The sequence below is a fragment of the Siphateles boraxobius genome, unplaced genomic scaffold (assembly GCF_051911475.1).
Source record: "Siphateles boraxobius isolate OS27281-9 unplaced genomic scaffold, OSU_SipBor_1 63, whole genome shotgun sequence".
NCBI lineage: Eukaryota > Metazoa > Chordata > Actinopteri > Cypriniformes > Leuciscidae > Siphateles > Siphateles boraxobius.
In genome coordinates this window covers 2565525-2580358 of record NW_027509190.1, presented here as the reverse complement: position 1 = coordinate 2580358, position 14834 = coordinate 2565525, and the positions used below count along the sequence as shown (strand labels likewise).

The following is a 14834-nucleotide window of genomic DNA, read 5'->3' as shown; positions in this document are numbered from 1 at the left end:
TTGAATAAAGTAATGTTGGTAAGAAACAGTTTTGTCTGCAAGCTAAAGATGACAAGGCCCCTTTGTAGTCAGGGACACGTCGGGTAGACCGGTAGCTCGCCGTGATCGTATAGTGGTTAGTACTCTGCGTTGTGGCCGCAGCGAATCCGGGTCACGGCAAGGTTTTCTGGGTGCCATTGAAATTGAGCTCCATGTCACCACCTCTCCTCACCCCGTCCTTCGGCCTACTCTTTTTGTGCACGGCGCGTGCCCTTGATGTGCTCTGGATGTTCGAGTGAATTGAAACTGGGACCTTCTTTGAAAGCATGAGCTCTCAGGTTCGAACCCTTAGAGAAAAGGCTGAAAACGAAACACTCCTATTTATTTCGGAAGAATCTTGCTTCAGAGAGAATATGGTGCGTATATATTTTCTAATCGCTAGGTGTCAGCGAAAAAAAGTCACTGTTACAGGATTACCCTTGATTAGAGTTATGTTGGTAAGAAACAGTTTTGTCTGCAAGCTAAAGATGACAAGGCCCCTTTGTAGTCAGGGACACGTCGGGTAGATCGGTAGCTCGCCGTGATCGTATAGTGGTTAGTACTCTGCGTTGTGGCCGCAGCGAATCCGGGTCACGGCATCAGACTTTTAATCTGAGGGTCCAGGGTTCAAGTCCCTGTTCGGGTGAACGAGCCTCTTTTTGTGGAGCGGTACGTTTTGTTGTTGAGTTCTTGCTGATCTACACTGGCCTCGGGCAGCGACGCTGCAAGGCAGCAAGCCAAACGACATTCCCCTTTCAGAAAGCTTGTAGTCGTGGCCGAGTGGTTAAGGCGATGGGCTTGAAATCCATTGGGGTCTCCCCGCGCAGGTTCGAATCCTGCCGACTACGTTGACAGCATTCGTCTGCTTTAGTTTGTAACCTTCTGGAGGCCTAGCTTAAACTTTATAAAAGGAAAAAAAGTCACTGTTTATTTCGGAAGAATCTTGCTTCAGAGAGAATATGGTGCGTGTATATTTTCTAATCGCTAGGTGTCAGTACACTCGCTGGCTGTTACCTAGAGTGCCGCGGGCTTGCTATCTGCTACAAATAACTGCGCCTTTGACACAAGTTTACAATAACGATAAGAGCGCGGCAAGTCAATAGCACCTAGCGATTAGAAAGCATCAGACTTTTAATCTGAGGGTCCAGGGTTCAAGTCCCTGTTCGGGTGAACGAGCCTCTTTTTGTGGAGCGGTACGTTTTGTTGTTGAGTTCTTGCTGATCTACACTGGCCTCGGGCAACGACGCTGCAAGGCAGCAAGCCAAACGACATGCCCCTTTCAGCCAGCTTGTACTCGTGGCCGAGTTGTTAATGCGATGGACTCGAAATCCATTGGGGTCTCCCCGCGCAGGTTTGAATCCTGCCGACTACGTTGACAGCATGCGCCTGCTTTAGTTTGTAACCTTTTGGAGGCCTAGCTTAAACTTTATAAAAGGAAAAAAAGTCACTGTTACAGGATTACCCTTGATTAGAGTTATGTTGGTAAGAAACAGTTTTGTCTGCAAGCTAAAGATGACAAGGCCCCTTTGTAGTCAGGGACACGTCGGGTAGATCGGTAGCTCGCCGTGATCGTATAGTGGTAAGTACTCTGCGTTGTGGCCGCAGCGAATCCGGGTCACGGCATCAGACTTTTAATCTGAGGGTCCAGGGTTCAAGTCCCTGTTCGGGTGAACGAGCCTCTTTTTGTGGAGCGGTACGTTTTGTTGTTGAGTTCTTGCTGATCTACACTGGCCTCGGGCAGCGACGCTGCAAGGCAGCAAGCCAAACGACATTCACCTTTCAGAAAGCTTGTAGTCGTGGCCGAGTGGTTAAGGCGATGGGCTTGAAATCCATTGGGGTCTCCCCGCGCAGGTTCGAATCCTGCCGACTACGTTGACAGCATTCGTCTGCTTTAGTTTGTAACCTTCTGGAGGCCTAGCTTAAACTTTATAAAAGGAAAAAAAGTCACTGTTTATTTCAGAAGAATCTTGCTTCAGAGAGAATATGGTGCGTGTATATTTTCTAATCGCTAGGTGTCAGTACACTCGCTGGCTGTTACCTAGAGTGCCGCGGGCTTGCTATTTGCTACAAACAACTGCGCCTTTGACACAAGTTTACAATAACGATAAGAGCGCGGCAAGTCAATAGCATTGAAGCGTGTGAAGAGGCTTTCCAGACAAGTAGCATTGAGTTTTTGTTCTTTTTCCTAACATTATTTTCCTTTAATGACTATTATCATCAGTCTAATAGGCTGCATTCCCACTAATTTGCAAATATATTTTGACATAGCAGACGTTTTGACGGCCGTTCTGAATCTTCGAAGAAGGAAACGCAATGCATTGGAGGACACTCTTTTTTCTGCGCCAATACGATTCATTTTGCTGTGCGTTCGCACGCAGCACGCACGCTTCTCGAGCAAGAGCCCGGATAGCTCAGTCGGTAAAGCATCAGACTTTTAATCTGAGGGTCCAGGGTTCAAGTCCCTGTTCGGGTGAACGAGCCTCTTTTTGTGGAGCGGTACGTTTTGTTGTTGAGTTCTTGCTGATCTACACTGGCCTCGGGCAACGACGCTGCAAGGCAGCAAGCCAAACGACATGCCCCTTTCAGAAAGCTTGTAGTCGTGGCCGAGTGGTTAAGGCGATGCACTTGAAATCCATTGGGGTCTCCCTGCGCAGGTTCGAATCCTGCCGACTACGTTGACAGCATTCGTCTGCTTTAGTTTGTAACCTTCTGGAGGCCTAGCTTAAACTTTATAAAAGGAAAAAAAGTCACTGTTACAGGATTACCCTTGAATAATGTAATGTTGGTAAGAAACAGTTTTGTCTGCAAGCTAAAGATGACAAGGCCCCTTTGTAGTCAGGGACACGTCGGGTAGACCGGTAGCTCGCCGTGATCGTATAGTGGTTAGTACTCTGCGTTGTGGCCGCAGCGAATCCGGGTCACGGGCAAGGTTTTCTGGGTGCCATTGAAATTGAGCTCCATGTCACCACCTCTCCTCACCCCGTCCTTCGGCCTACTCTTTTTGTGCACGGCGCGTGCCCTTGATGTGCTCTGGATGTTCGAGTGAATTGAAACTGGGACCTTCTTTGAAAGCATGAGCTCTCAGGTTCGAACCCTTAGAGAAAAGGCTGAAAACGAAACGCTCCTATTTATTTCGGAAGAATCTTGCTTCAAAGAGAATATGGTGCGTGTACATTTTCTAATCGCTAGGTGTCAGTACACTCGCTGGCTGTTACCTAGAGTGCCGCGGGCTTGCTATTTGCTACAAACAACTGCGCCTTTGACACAAGTTTACAATAACGATAAGAGCGCGGCCAGTCAACAGCATTGAAGCGTGTGAAGAGGCTTTGCAGACATGTAGCAGTGAGTTTTTGTTCTTTTTCCTAGCATTATTTTCCTTAGTGACTATTATCATCAGTCTAATAGGCTGCATTCCCACTAATTTGCAAATATATTTTGACATAGCAGACGTTTTGACGGCCGTTCTGAATCTTCGAAGAAGGAAACGCAATGCATTGGAGGACACTCTTTTTTCTGCGCCAATATGATTCATTTTGCTTTGCGTTCCCACGCAGTACGCACGCTTCTCGAGCAAGAGCCTGGATAGCTCAGTCGGTAGAGCATCAGACTTTTAATCTGAGGGTCCAGGGTTCAAGTCCCTGTTCAGGCGAACGAGCTTCTTTTTGTGGAGCGGTACGTTTTGTTGTTGAGTTCATGCTGATCTACACTGGCCTCGGGCAGCGACGCTGCAAGGCACCAAGCCAAACGACATGCCACTTTCAGCCAGCTTGTAGTCGTGGCCGAGTGGTTAAGGCGATGGACTAGAAATCCATTGGGGTCTCCCAGCGCAGGTTCGAATCCTGCCGACTACGTTGACAGCATTCGTCTGCTTTAGTTTGTAACCTTCTGGAGGCCTAGCTTAAACTTTATAAAAGGAAAAAAAGTCACTGTTACAGGATTACCCTTGAATAAAGTAATGTTGGTAAGAAACAGTTTTGTCTGCAAGCTAAAGATGACAAGGCCCCTTTGTAGTCAGGGACACGTCGGGTAGACCGGTAGCTCGCCGTGATCGTATAGTGGTTAGTACTCTGCGTTGTGGCCGCAGCGAATCCGGGTCACGGCAAGGTTTTCTGGGTGCCATTGAAATTGAGCTCCATGTCACCACCTCTCCTCACCCCGTCCTTCAGGCTACTTTTTTGTGAAGGGCGCGTGCCCTTGATGTGCTCTGGATGTTCGAGTGAATTGAAACTGGGACCTTCTTTGAAGGCATGAGGTCTCAGGTTCGAACCCTTAGAGAAAAGACTGAAAACGAAACGCTCCTATTTATTTCGGAAGAATCTTGCTTCAGAGAGAATATGGTGCGTGTATATTTTCTAATCGCTAGGTGTCAGTACACTCGCTGGCTGTTACCTAGAGTGCCGCGGGCTTGCTATTTGCTACAAACAACTGCGCCTTTGACACAAGTTTACAATAACGATAAGAGCGCGGCAAGTCAACAGCATTGAAGCGTGTGAAGAGGCTTTCCAGACAAGTAGCAGTGAGTTTTTGTTCTTTTTCCTAGCATTATTTTCCTTTAATGACTATTATCATCAGTCTAATAGGCTGCATTCCCACTAATTTGCAAATATATTTTGACATAGCAGACGTTTTGACGGCCGTTCTGAATCTTCGAAGAAGGAAACGCAATGCATTGGAGGACACTCTTTTTTCTGCGCCAATACGATTCATTTTGCTGTGCGTTCCCACGCAGCACGCACGCTTCTCGAGCAAGAGCCCGGATAGCTCAGTCGGTAGAGCATCAGACTTTTAATCTGAGGGTCCAGGGTTCAAGTCCCTGTTCGGGCGAACGAGCCTCTTTTTGTGGAGCGGTACGTTTTGTTGTTGAGTTCTTGCTGCTCTACACTGGCCTCGGGCAGCGACGCTGCAAGGCACGAAGCCAAACGATATGCCCCTTTCAGCCAGCTTGTAGTCGTGGCCGAGTGGTTAAGGCGATGGACTAGAAATCCATTGGGGTCTCCCCTCGCAGGTTCGAATCCTGCCGACTACGTTGACAGCATGCGCCTGCCTTAGTTTGTAACCTTCTAGAGGCCTAGCTTAAACTTTATAAAAGGAAAAAAAGTCACTTTTACAGGATTACCCTTGAAAAGAGTTATGTTGGTAAGAAACAGTTTTGTCTGCAAGCTAAAGATGACAAGGCCACTTTGTAGTCAGGAACACGTCGGGTAGACCGGTAGCTCGCCGTGATCGTATAGTGGTTAGTACTCTGCGTTGTGGCCGCAGCAACCCCGGTTCGAATCACGGGTCACATGCCCCTTTCAGCCAGCTTGAAGTCGTGGACGAGTGGTTAAGGTGATGGACTTGAAATCCATTGGGGTCTCCCCACGCAGGTTCGAATTCTGCCGACTACGTTGACAGCATGCGCCTGTCTTAGTTTGTAACCTTCTAGAGGCCTAGCTTAAACTTTATAAAAGGAAAAAAAGTCACGTCGGGTAGACCGTTAGCTCGCAGTTATCATATAGTTGTTAGTACTCTGCAATATGGCCGCAGTAACCCCGGTTCGAATCCGGTTCATGGCAAGTTTTTCTGGGTGCCAATGAAATTGAGCTCCATGTCACCACCTCTCCTCACCCCGTCCTTCAGACTACTATTTATGTGCACAGCGCGTGCCCTTGATGTGCTCTGGATGTTCGAGTGAATTGAAACTGGGACCTTTTTTGAAAGCATGAGCTCTCAGGTTCGAACCCTTAGAGAAAGGACTGAAAACGAAACGCTCCTATTTATTTCGGAAGAATCTTGCTTCAGAGAGAATATGGTGCGTGTATATTTTCTAATCGCTAGGTGTCAGTACACTCGCTGGCTGTTACCTAGAGTGCCGCGGACTTGCTATTTGCTACAAACAACTGCGCCTTTGACACAAGTTTACAATAACGATAAGAGCGCGGCAATAATAAGACGGTCAGAAACCTGATCGCTATGTTAATTATTATTTAATATGAAATTTATACTATTTTTAACAAAAGATAGAACTGACAGCGCGTTAAACTGTCAAATGGTGTAACCACAAAAAATGACCAATATCTAATATTTCACACCTCCTAGAGTTCATGCAATTGCATGAAATTAGTAGTTTATTTAGTAATATCCTATGAGAATATGTTTTATTATAAATGATATGGGTTTTTCGTTGTACTGAGCAAGACCATATGCTGTAAACATCTTGTTTTATGTCTATTCTTTGACCATTTGAGTACAAATGGTTTAAACACCCATTATTACAGTGTAGTAGAGTATTAAATTATTATTCATATTAACTTTTTTTGTAAAATATTAGTCTTTTAGACAAAATATTGGTTACACCAACTGACCATATAACATCTATTGCAATAGGACAAGAAATTGACACAGAAAATAGGCATCAAGGTAAACTGAATTGGATATTTTTTATTTATTTATTTATTTATTTATTTTCAAGGATAGCCCCTTGAGATGAACCATCTCATTTTCGAGGGGGTCCCTTCTTTACAACAAACAAGATCATAGTCGAAAATCATAAATAAAGTAAATACAACACAGGACTATTACAAACATTTAGATACATTGACATTCTCATTCATAAACACACACACTCAAACAATGCTCTCATAAACTTACTCCCATCCCATTTGTCCCATACCATCATCAAAAACAGGTCAATAAACCATCTGCGAAAAATGAAAATACACAAACAAGATATGGATATGCTTACAAACATCCATAAACCCATACAGATATCTGAATAGAAGAAAAAAAAGAAAAAAAGAAAAAAAAAAAAGAAAAAATGGAATCAAAAACAAGAACATATTGTTTGAAGATAAGTAAAAAGAGATGATTTGAAAACATAAAAAGAGGTTATAGATCTGAGCGAACAAGGAAGATTGTTCCAATCTGATGTAGCTTTAAATTTAAATGCACGACGTCCTAATTCTTTATTAATTCTGGGTATATGAAAAAATAACTGATCCGTGTGCCTTAAATTGTACTGAGTGTTAAAAGGAATTAGGTAATATTTCAGATATGAAGGGAAATTAAAATGAATGCATTTAAAAATAAGTAATGACCAATGAAATTGCCTCCTTGACTTGGGTGCCAGCCAGTTCAAAGACTCGTACAATTGACAGTGGTGAGTTCTGTAGGGACATCGAAGCACAAATCTACAAAGACTATTATATAGTACAGAAATAGGACGAAGATTTAAATCTGAGGTGTTCCCATAAATGGCATCAGCATAATCAAGTATTGGAAATATTAGATGAGTAATAATTCTTTTGCGAACCTGTTGTGAAAAGCAATCAGCAGAGCGATAAAGTGATTTCAATTGCCCGTATACTTTCTTGCAAATTGAATCAATATGAGGTTTAAAGGAGAGCTGAGAATCAAGCCAGAGACCAAGATATTTATATTCTTCAACTTTTGTTAATGATGTTCCATCCTGGAAACTAATAGACCAATTTTTAGATAAAGGTAAAGAATTAAGTCGAGTGCAAAACAACATACTTTTAGATTTGCTCCTGTTCAATAAGAGTTTATTAGAAGAAAACCATTTCTGAACTAAGTTGAAGTCCATTTGTAAAGAATGTTGGATTTGTAAAATGTCAGAACTGGAAAAGTATATTACAGTGTCGTCTGCATATAAATGAATTGAACAGTCTGAACAAATTTGCGGTAAGTCATTAATAAAAATGGAAAATAAAAGAGGACCTAAAGCTGAACCTTGCGGAACACCTTTATCTATGATTTTAAAGCCTGACTGGCTGCCTTGAAAAGTAACACACTGACTTCTGTGATGAAGAAAAGAATTAAAAAATAATAAAGAGTCAGAGGAAAGTCCAATAGCATACAATTTATCCAAAAGAAGATAATGATCAACCATATCAAATGCTTTGGTAAGATCAATAAATATAGCTCCTGTCGGCATATTACTGTCAGAAGCTGACAGTATGTCATTTGTGAATTTTAGAAGAGCAGTGGTGGTCGAAAAATTTGATCGAAAACCAGATTGATGTGGAGATAATAGATTTTGGTCATTAAGATATTTAGTAAGTTGGTTAAAAATTAGTTTTTCAAATATTTTTGTTACACTATTGATAATTGAAATAGGTCTGTAATTGTTAATATCTGTGATATCACCTCCTTTATAAAGAGGAATTACTCTGGCGCATTTCCATGAACTGGGTATTTCACAAGTTGCCAACGATAAATTAAATATATCAGCCAGTGGGAATGATAGAACACAAGAGGCGAGTTTATAAAACTTAATCTCCAGCCCATCTGGGCCAGCACTGCTTCCAGAGTTTATGCCATCAATAACCTGCTGAACATCAGCTGGAGTAACAATATTAAAGCAAAAGGATCTATTGCACCTGTTCTGGGTCGCAAAAGAATCCAGATGAGAAGAAAAGGAAAAAGAACTGCCAATTGTAGAGAAATGCTGACTGAAAGCTTCTGCAATTAATAAAGGTTCGCTAATTGTTTCATTGTTTACTCTGATATGAGAGAAAAGGCTTTTTGTGGTTTTATTGGTTATAGAATTGATTTTCTTCCAGAATTGCTTTGGATTCTTGAAGTTAGTTGATAAACAGTTATTGTAGTAATTTGCTTTGGCATTTCTAGTATTGGTTTTACATTTATTTCTTAATTCTTTGTAAGTACCCCAATCAGCAGGATCATTTGATGTACGATATTTTTTCCAAGCCTTATCTCTTTGTTTAAATAAGCATATGAGATCTCCTTTGATCCATGGTAAGTGACGACCCTTAACTTTGATTGATTTCCATGGAGCATGTTTATCTATTAGCTCAACAAATTCAGAGTAAAAGTAGTTCCACGCATCTTCAACAGATGGAATTAACTGAAATCTCTCCCAATTTATGTTTAATATATCTTGAATAAAATATTCAGGATTAATATTATTTGATTTCCTTACTCTGATTAATTTAGGAGGAAGATGAGGCATTTTGATTTTCCAGATGCAAAAAACAATAGAATGGTCACTAAGAGAGTCAGGTAATACCCCAGATTTTAAAATTCTACCAGGATGAGAAACTAGAATCCAATCAATCAAGGAAGAAGAGCTAGGACCAACTCTGGTAGGTTCAGTTATAAGTTGAGTTAAATTTATGCTGTTAAAGTGATTGCGGTCTTTATTACAAGAGTGAACTAACCAATTGGAGTTAAAGTCCCCTAATATAATTTTTTCAATAGCACCGTTTAAATAATTAATGGTAGACAGCATACATTCAGTGGTTTCAGCTGGAGCATTTGGAGGTTTATAAATATTTCCTATGATAAGAAGTTTATTTTCATGAAAAATTAATTTAACAAAGAGACCTTCAAAGTGCTGAGGATTCTCACTTGGCACTACAAGTTCTGCAGTCAAATTTGAGGATACATATGTTAAAAGGCCCCCACCTCTTGTGCCCCTGTCTTTCCTAAATAGAACATAGTTGTCAAGTTTGATTTCATCATCAGAAATATCACTGTTTAACCAGGTTTCAGAAAGAGTAATTATATGTGGTTTATTATAAGTGAGCCAGGCTTTTAATAAATCAATTTTAGATGGCAAACTCCTAATATTCAAGTGAATTACTAGTAAACCTTTAGTATTAGAAGTCATTACTCCTGAATAATAGGATAAATGTACACATAATGCGTAAGCAAAAATGAATATAAAGCATCAACGCAGATTATAGTATAATACATTAGTAGGGTAGGTGATGAGAAGGACAATAGGAGAGCAAAACAAACAAACACACACACACACACACACACACACACACACACACACACACACACACACACACACACACACACACACACACACACACACACACACACACACCCAAAAAAGAATATACATAAGTGTGTACAGAGTGTACAGCTCTTACTGCATGCCCCTATAATGAACATAACAGAATAACAATTCTAGGTCTATTAATGCTATAGTAGTAGCTTCATTAAGACTGAATGAAATCATCAAATAACATAACATATAAATAATAATATTACTGATCAAAAATAACAATAGGAGACTGTAGATGCTATAATATTTAATGTGTTCAGACATACGAACTATTAATTGCCTATACAGCGTATAGGTATCCATTCCTTCCCATTTAGATAACATAAACTAACCCATCTTTTAGCGTTACGCCATTTTACGGCAATTGCATCAAATTATACGGCAAACAATAGTAAGGCTGCTCACAAGTCACAACCAAGCTCCCAACATTGATTTGCAAAAAATAAGAAACAAAAAGAAAGCAGCCACTCAAACAGCATTTATGCCAGTAACAACACAAATGATAAATAATAATTTGAATGCCAATCCGGCAAGCTAAAGAGTTAGATAGTCCATCAACAAGCTGAGTGTAGCAGCACTATTAACGCTAGCCTTCGATCGCTAACTTTAGGCTGTCATATCAGAGTCAATGGAGGAGTTCATAATAGAGAGTTCACCAAGGAATTCCTCAGCTTCCTCATGTGAGCGAAAGAATTGTGTCTTACCAGCAAAAGCAACTCTCAGTGTGCAAGGATACATCAGTGCATACTTAATGTCCCGATCACGGAGCTTTTTCTTAATCGCATCAAACCCTCGGCGTCTCTGGACCAAACCTGCGGAGAAGTCCGGATAAATAAGGACACGAGATCCTTTATACTGTAAGGGCTCCTTATTCTCCCTGGATAGTTTCATTATTTTGAGCTTATCCTGGAAATAATGGAACTTTACCAAGATCGGCCTAGGACCCTTGACTCTGGAGTTGTTTTGAATACCTGTACGATGACAGCGCTCAATCACTGGAGGAGTGGGGAAATTCTCTTCACCTAGAAGTTGTGGAATCAGATGTCTCATGAAGCCAAGGATATCTTTAGTCTCGGCCCTCTCTGGAATGCCAATGAATCGTAGATTCGAGCGTCTGCTTCGGTTCTCAGCATCCTCAGCCCATGCTTTCAGGTCAGTGTTTTCCTTTTCGAGCACTTTCACACGTTTGACCAGATCTGTTATATTATCCTCGTTTGAGCTGACTCTCTGCTCAAGCTCGATGACCTGCTCTCCAAACATTTGAAGCGATCCATCTATTTTGGTCAGATTGGCTCCAATTGAGTCAATTTTAGCATCCATGTGTGAAATCATATCAAGCTTCATTTGATGCATCATGTCCAAAATGCTTTGGAGAGTAATTGTCTCGTCACCCATTGAGAGACTAAACTCTTTCCACTTACTCAAAAGAAAATGATATGGTCCAGTAACTAGATGGTTTACAGCTGACGATTGGTTTAGTTTGCCTTTCTTACTAAACCACTAGTAGATCATTGCACAGAAGGGGGAAATATATGTCACATTAATCTTAATAAGCAAATTGTAGAGGCAGCAGACTGCAGCTTGTAACACAAACTCACACCACGGCGGCCATTTTTAATATATATTCATGTCATTCATCATACAATTTCAGATACCAATTGTTTTCAAAGAGAGTGCTATAAAGTGTGTGTGAGAGAGAATAAGAGTGAGTGAAAGAGTGGGTATGATCATTTCTTAACAAACATGAAGAAACAGGATTGGCTTGTGTTGTGATTTCAGTTCAGTTCTCATACAATTTCAGTTTGTAAAATAACAGCCATTTTTTTCAAAGAGAGAGTGAGTGAGTGAATGTGTGTGTGTGTGTGTGTGTGTGTGTGTGTGTGTGTGTGTGTGTGTGTGTGAGAGAGAGAGTGAGAGAGAGAGAGATTGTGAGTGAGAGAGTATCATTTTTTTCCATTTCTTTCATCACTAAACTGTTTTGATTACATTTTTAATAACCGACAACCATCCGTGTGAGTTCATGCCATCTGATGAGATCTGAACAAACTATTTCACATTAGCATAAAAATATAAATGAAACAGTGTCTCAGAAACTTAAGACTTGAAATATTCCTGACCAAATTAGTTGAGACTGTGGAAAAAAACATACAACCTTATATTGTAGTTGCATAATTTCCTATCTATCTGTCTGTCTGTCTGTGCATGTAGACCTACATGTTGCCTACAACAGCCTAATGACTGCCTCTTGTCCTATAGAGATGCCAAAGGAAGGAAAGCCAGATTCATTCTGGACCGGCGTCATGATGCTGTTTGCCCAGGGGAAATATAAATTTTCCACTGGCCAGAGACCTGGGAGCAGACGTTGGAAGGCAGTGTTAGAGAGGATAAAGAATTGTCCCCTGACCCCTGCATTTGGCCTAACGGTCAGAAAAAAAGACATTTTTGAGAAAAAGATCCCCTGCAAATGTGGCTACCATGATGTAAGTAATGTCATTGAATCCTTAAACATATGATATGAGACAAAGATGCTGACAAATGCTTCCTCTACAGCTGTTTCCCATGGCTGGTTCTTCGTTGTGCTTGATTCTCCAAATCACTGTTTTGATGCAGAGTTTTGTGTGATTTAGAGGATAAGAGGATATAGAGAGTAAATACAAAATATTGTTTCCCTCAGTCAGGACAGCAGACAGGGACCGCAGCAGGTCCACAGCAGACAAGCACCGCAGCAGGTCCACAGCAGACAGGGACCGCAGCAGGTCCACAGCAGACAAGGACCGCAGCAGGTCCACAGCAGACAGGGACCGCAGCAGGTCCACAGCAGACAGGGACCGCAGCAGGTCCACAGCAGACAGGGAGCGGTGATAATACCATGACATGCTCCCTTTGTGCTCAGGAAGTGCTCTTTGACCAGTTTACTCAGCACCTGTCAGACTTCCATGTCCAGGAGCAGTGTGAGCACTGCGGCACAAAGGCCATGGGTGCTGTCAGGTTATCAGAGCACCTTGAGAAGTGTCATGTCTCAAAATCTCCCACAGACCTCCCAAACATTTCTCCTCTAACCCCTTCAGCCCGTCCCTCCACTACCCCAGCCCAAGAGATGACACCGACACCAATCGTCTCTCCCCGAGATGCTCCAGCTCCAGTCTGCCTCACAGCCCAAGAGACGACACCAACCATCTGTCTCCAAGTTGCTCCTGCTCCTAGCCCTTCCACACTATCTGAGATGGCACCAGCGACTCAGAGTGGCACACCACTTCTTCCTTCTCCTGCTTCTGCTCCTCCTCCAGCAGCACCAGGGCTCCCAGTCCCTCTGTGCTTTCCAGAGGTAAGGCGGGCCAGGTTTTTGCCAAAGCCGTTCCTCCGGGTCATCAAGCCAGGTGATCGGGAGTGGATTGCCCACATCCTCTATGACGCAAGTTGGCAGCTGAGACAGAATGTCAGGGAGAATTGGCACCACCCCCCAAGCCCAATCAGATCTGTGGCACCTCCAAACCCACATGATTACTTTCGACAGAGGATGTTCCTGGGCACCAATGCGTATGTGGGGCATCCCTCTGAAATGCACTCTGTGCAACCGAAAGATGCACCACTCTGGCATTTACACCAAGGTCAGAGAGGTCATTGATGTGGATAGCAAGTACTATTTAATAGGGGGAGATTACCCAAGGTGCAGCCAGTGCAAACAACCTGTCTGTCCTTGGAGTAGTGACATTTTAAAGCAACTTGACCCCTCTAAACCGCAACAAATTCCCTGCTGTGTTGACTACACATTTGGCACTGGACAGAAAATGTGTGACACTTTTGCGTCCTAGAACAGCAGGGAATAGCTCCAGTTACCTGCAGCAGGCCTTTCAAGAGGCACACAGTGAGGAGTGGGCTAGGAGATCCTGTGACTATTTCACAGATTGTGAAATTCACAAGAGATCCTGCCTGAAGCAGTCCCAGGCTGTTTATCCCCCACCACCACCACCCTTCTCTCCCTTGCCCCTGGCCCAGTGGTTCGAGACAGTGCATGCCAACGATGTTGTCGGTCACCTTGATGAACTCAAAGGTGTCATCACTTCAACGTTTGGCAGAATTCTGAAGCTCGATTCCACTAAGAAGGTAAATGTAAACCTATATAAGCTTGAGCTCATTTGTTCTTTTAGGGTTTGATAAGAATACATATGCTAATGATGTATATACTTTTGTTATAACAGGTTACCAAAAAACTTGCTGGGGGGATTGAGAACACGGCAACATGGATGTCCAATGTGGGGAACGAGTATGGTAAGGTCCTCAACTCGGTCCTCACAACCGGCGAGGGGGCTGGGCTGGATGACTTGTGATCGTTCAACGGTACAGGGATGCTGGTGAGCCACAGCCAGCTGCTATCTATGTGGATAGAGACTGTTGCAGTGACAGAGGTGGGTTTCCTGTAATTTGTGTTGATGTTTTTTTTGCCAAATTAAGGCAGTTGGTGACAATACAAACCAAAAAATGCTTTTACACAGGAGTGAGCCCAGTTCTCCATTGGTTTCGGCCATGGACGTCCACTGTGCGGTTGGATGTGTTCCACTTTATGAGGCGATTCACAAACGGTCTCACCACAGAACACCATCCACTGTACGGTACGTTGCTCCAAATTGTCGAGTTGCATTTTTGAATGGGATTACCAGGACATCTGTCATCTGAAAGAGGCGAAGCGGTCAGAGCTGAGGCAAAAGCATCAGGGCCACAAGCCAACAGATGCCCAGGTGTTGGCGAACATCAGCTCTAAAGAGCTAGCCAAGCACTGCCGCAGGAAAACCCGTGGAGTGGAGGAGACTCGTGCCCTCATCAAAAGTCTTCTTGACTCCATGTGGCACCTTGTGGACGGCACTGGGCTGCACCTTATAAACCATGAACGCATGTCTCAAGTGTGGGAGGTACAGCAAAAGCACCTTGCCTGCATTCAGGATCCACCAGGAGTGCAGCTTTACACAAACATTGGGTCAGGGCTGGAGAAAGGAGAGAAGAC

General features: G+C 42.8%; 10 non-coding genes across 10 annotated transcripts; all 10 read left to right on the top strand.

The window, feature by feature from the left end:
• Positions 1 to 784: 784 nt before the first annotated feature.
• Positions 785 to 866, top strand: trnas-uga (transfer RNA serine (anticodon UGA)). Its single transcript has one exon. It is a non-coding gene; the product is annotated as a tRNA-Ser (tRNA).
• Positions 867 to 1308: 442 nt separating this feature from the next.
• Positions 1309 to 1390, top strand: trnas-cga (transfer RNA serine (anticodon CGA)). Its single transcript has one exon. It is a non-coding gene; the product is annotated as a tRNA-Ser (tRNA).
• A 418-nt stretch (positions 1391 to 1808) lies between these two features.
• On the top strand, positions 1809 to 1890 carry trnas-uga (transfer RNA serine (anticodon UGA)). The gene has a single exon. It is a non-coding gene; the product is annotated as a tRNA-Ser (tRNA).
• Positions 1891 to 2418: 528 nt separating this feature from the next.
• Positions 2419 to 2491, top strand: trnak-uuu (transfer RNA lysine (anticodon UUU)). Its single transcript has one exon. It is a non-coding gene; the product is annotated as a tRNA-Lys (tRNA).
• A 120-nt stretch (positions 2492 to 2611) lies between these two features.
• trnas-uga (transfer RNA serine (anticodon UGA)) lies at positions 2612 to 2693 on the top strand. The gene has a single exon. It is a non-coding gene; the product is annotated as a tRNA-Ser (tRNA).
• A 901-nt stretch (positions 2694 to 3594) lies between these two features.
• On the top strand, positions 3595 to 3667 carry trnak-uuu (transfer RNA lysine (anticodon UUU)). The gene has a single exon. It is a non-coding gene; the product is annotated as a tRNA-Lys (tRNA).
• A 120-nt stretch (positions 3668 to 3787) lies between these two features.
• On the top strand, positions 3788 to 3869 carry trnas-aga (transfer RNA serine (anticodon AGA)). The gene has a single exon. It is a non-coding gene; the product is annotated as a tRNA-Ser (tRNA).
• Positions 3870 to 4769: 900 nt separating this feature from the next.
• On the top strand, positions 4770 to 4842 carry trnak-uuu (transfer RNA lysine (anticodon UUU)). The gene has a single exon. It is a non-coding gene; the product is annotated as a tRNA-Lys (tRNA).
• Positions 4843 to 4962: 120 nt separating this feature from the next.
• On the top strand, positions 4963 to 5044 carry trnas-aga (transfer RNA serine (anticodon AGA)). Its single transcript has one exon. It is a non-coding gene; the product is annotated as a tRNA-Ser (tRNA).
• A 279-nt stretch (positions 5045 to 5323) lies between these two features.
• Positions 5324 to 5405, top strand: trnas-uga (transfer RNA serine (anticodon UGA)). The gene has a single exon. It is a non-coding gene; the product is annotated as a tRNA-Ser (tRNA).
• Positions 5406 to 14834: the final 9429 nt, after the last annotated feature.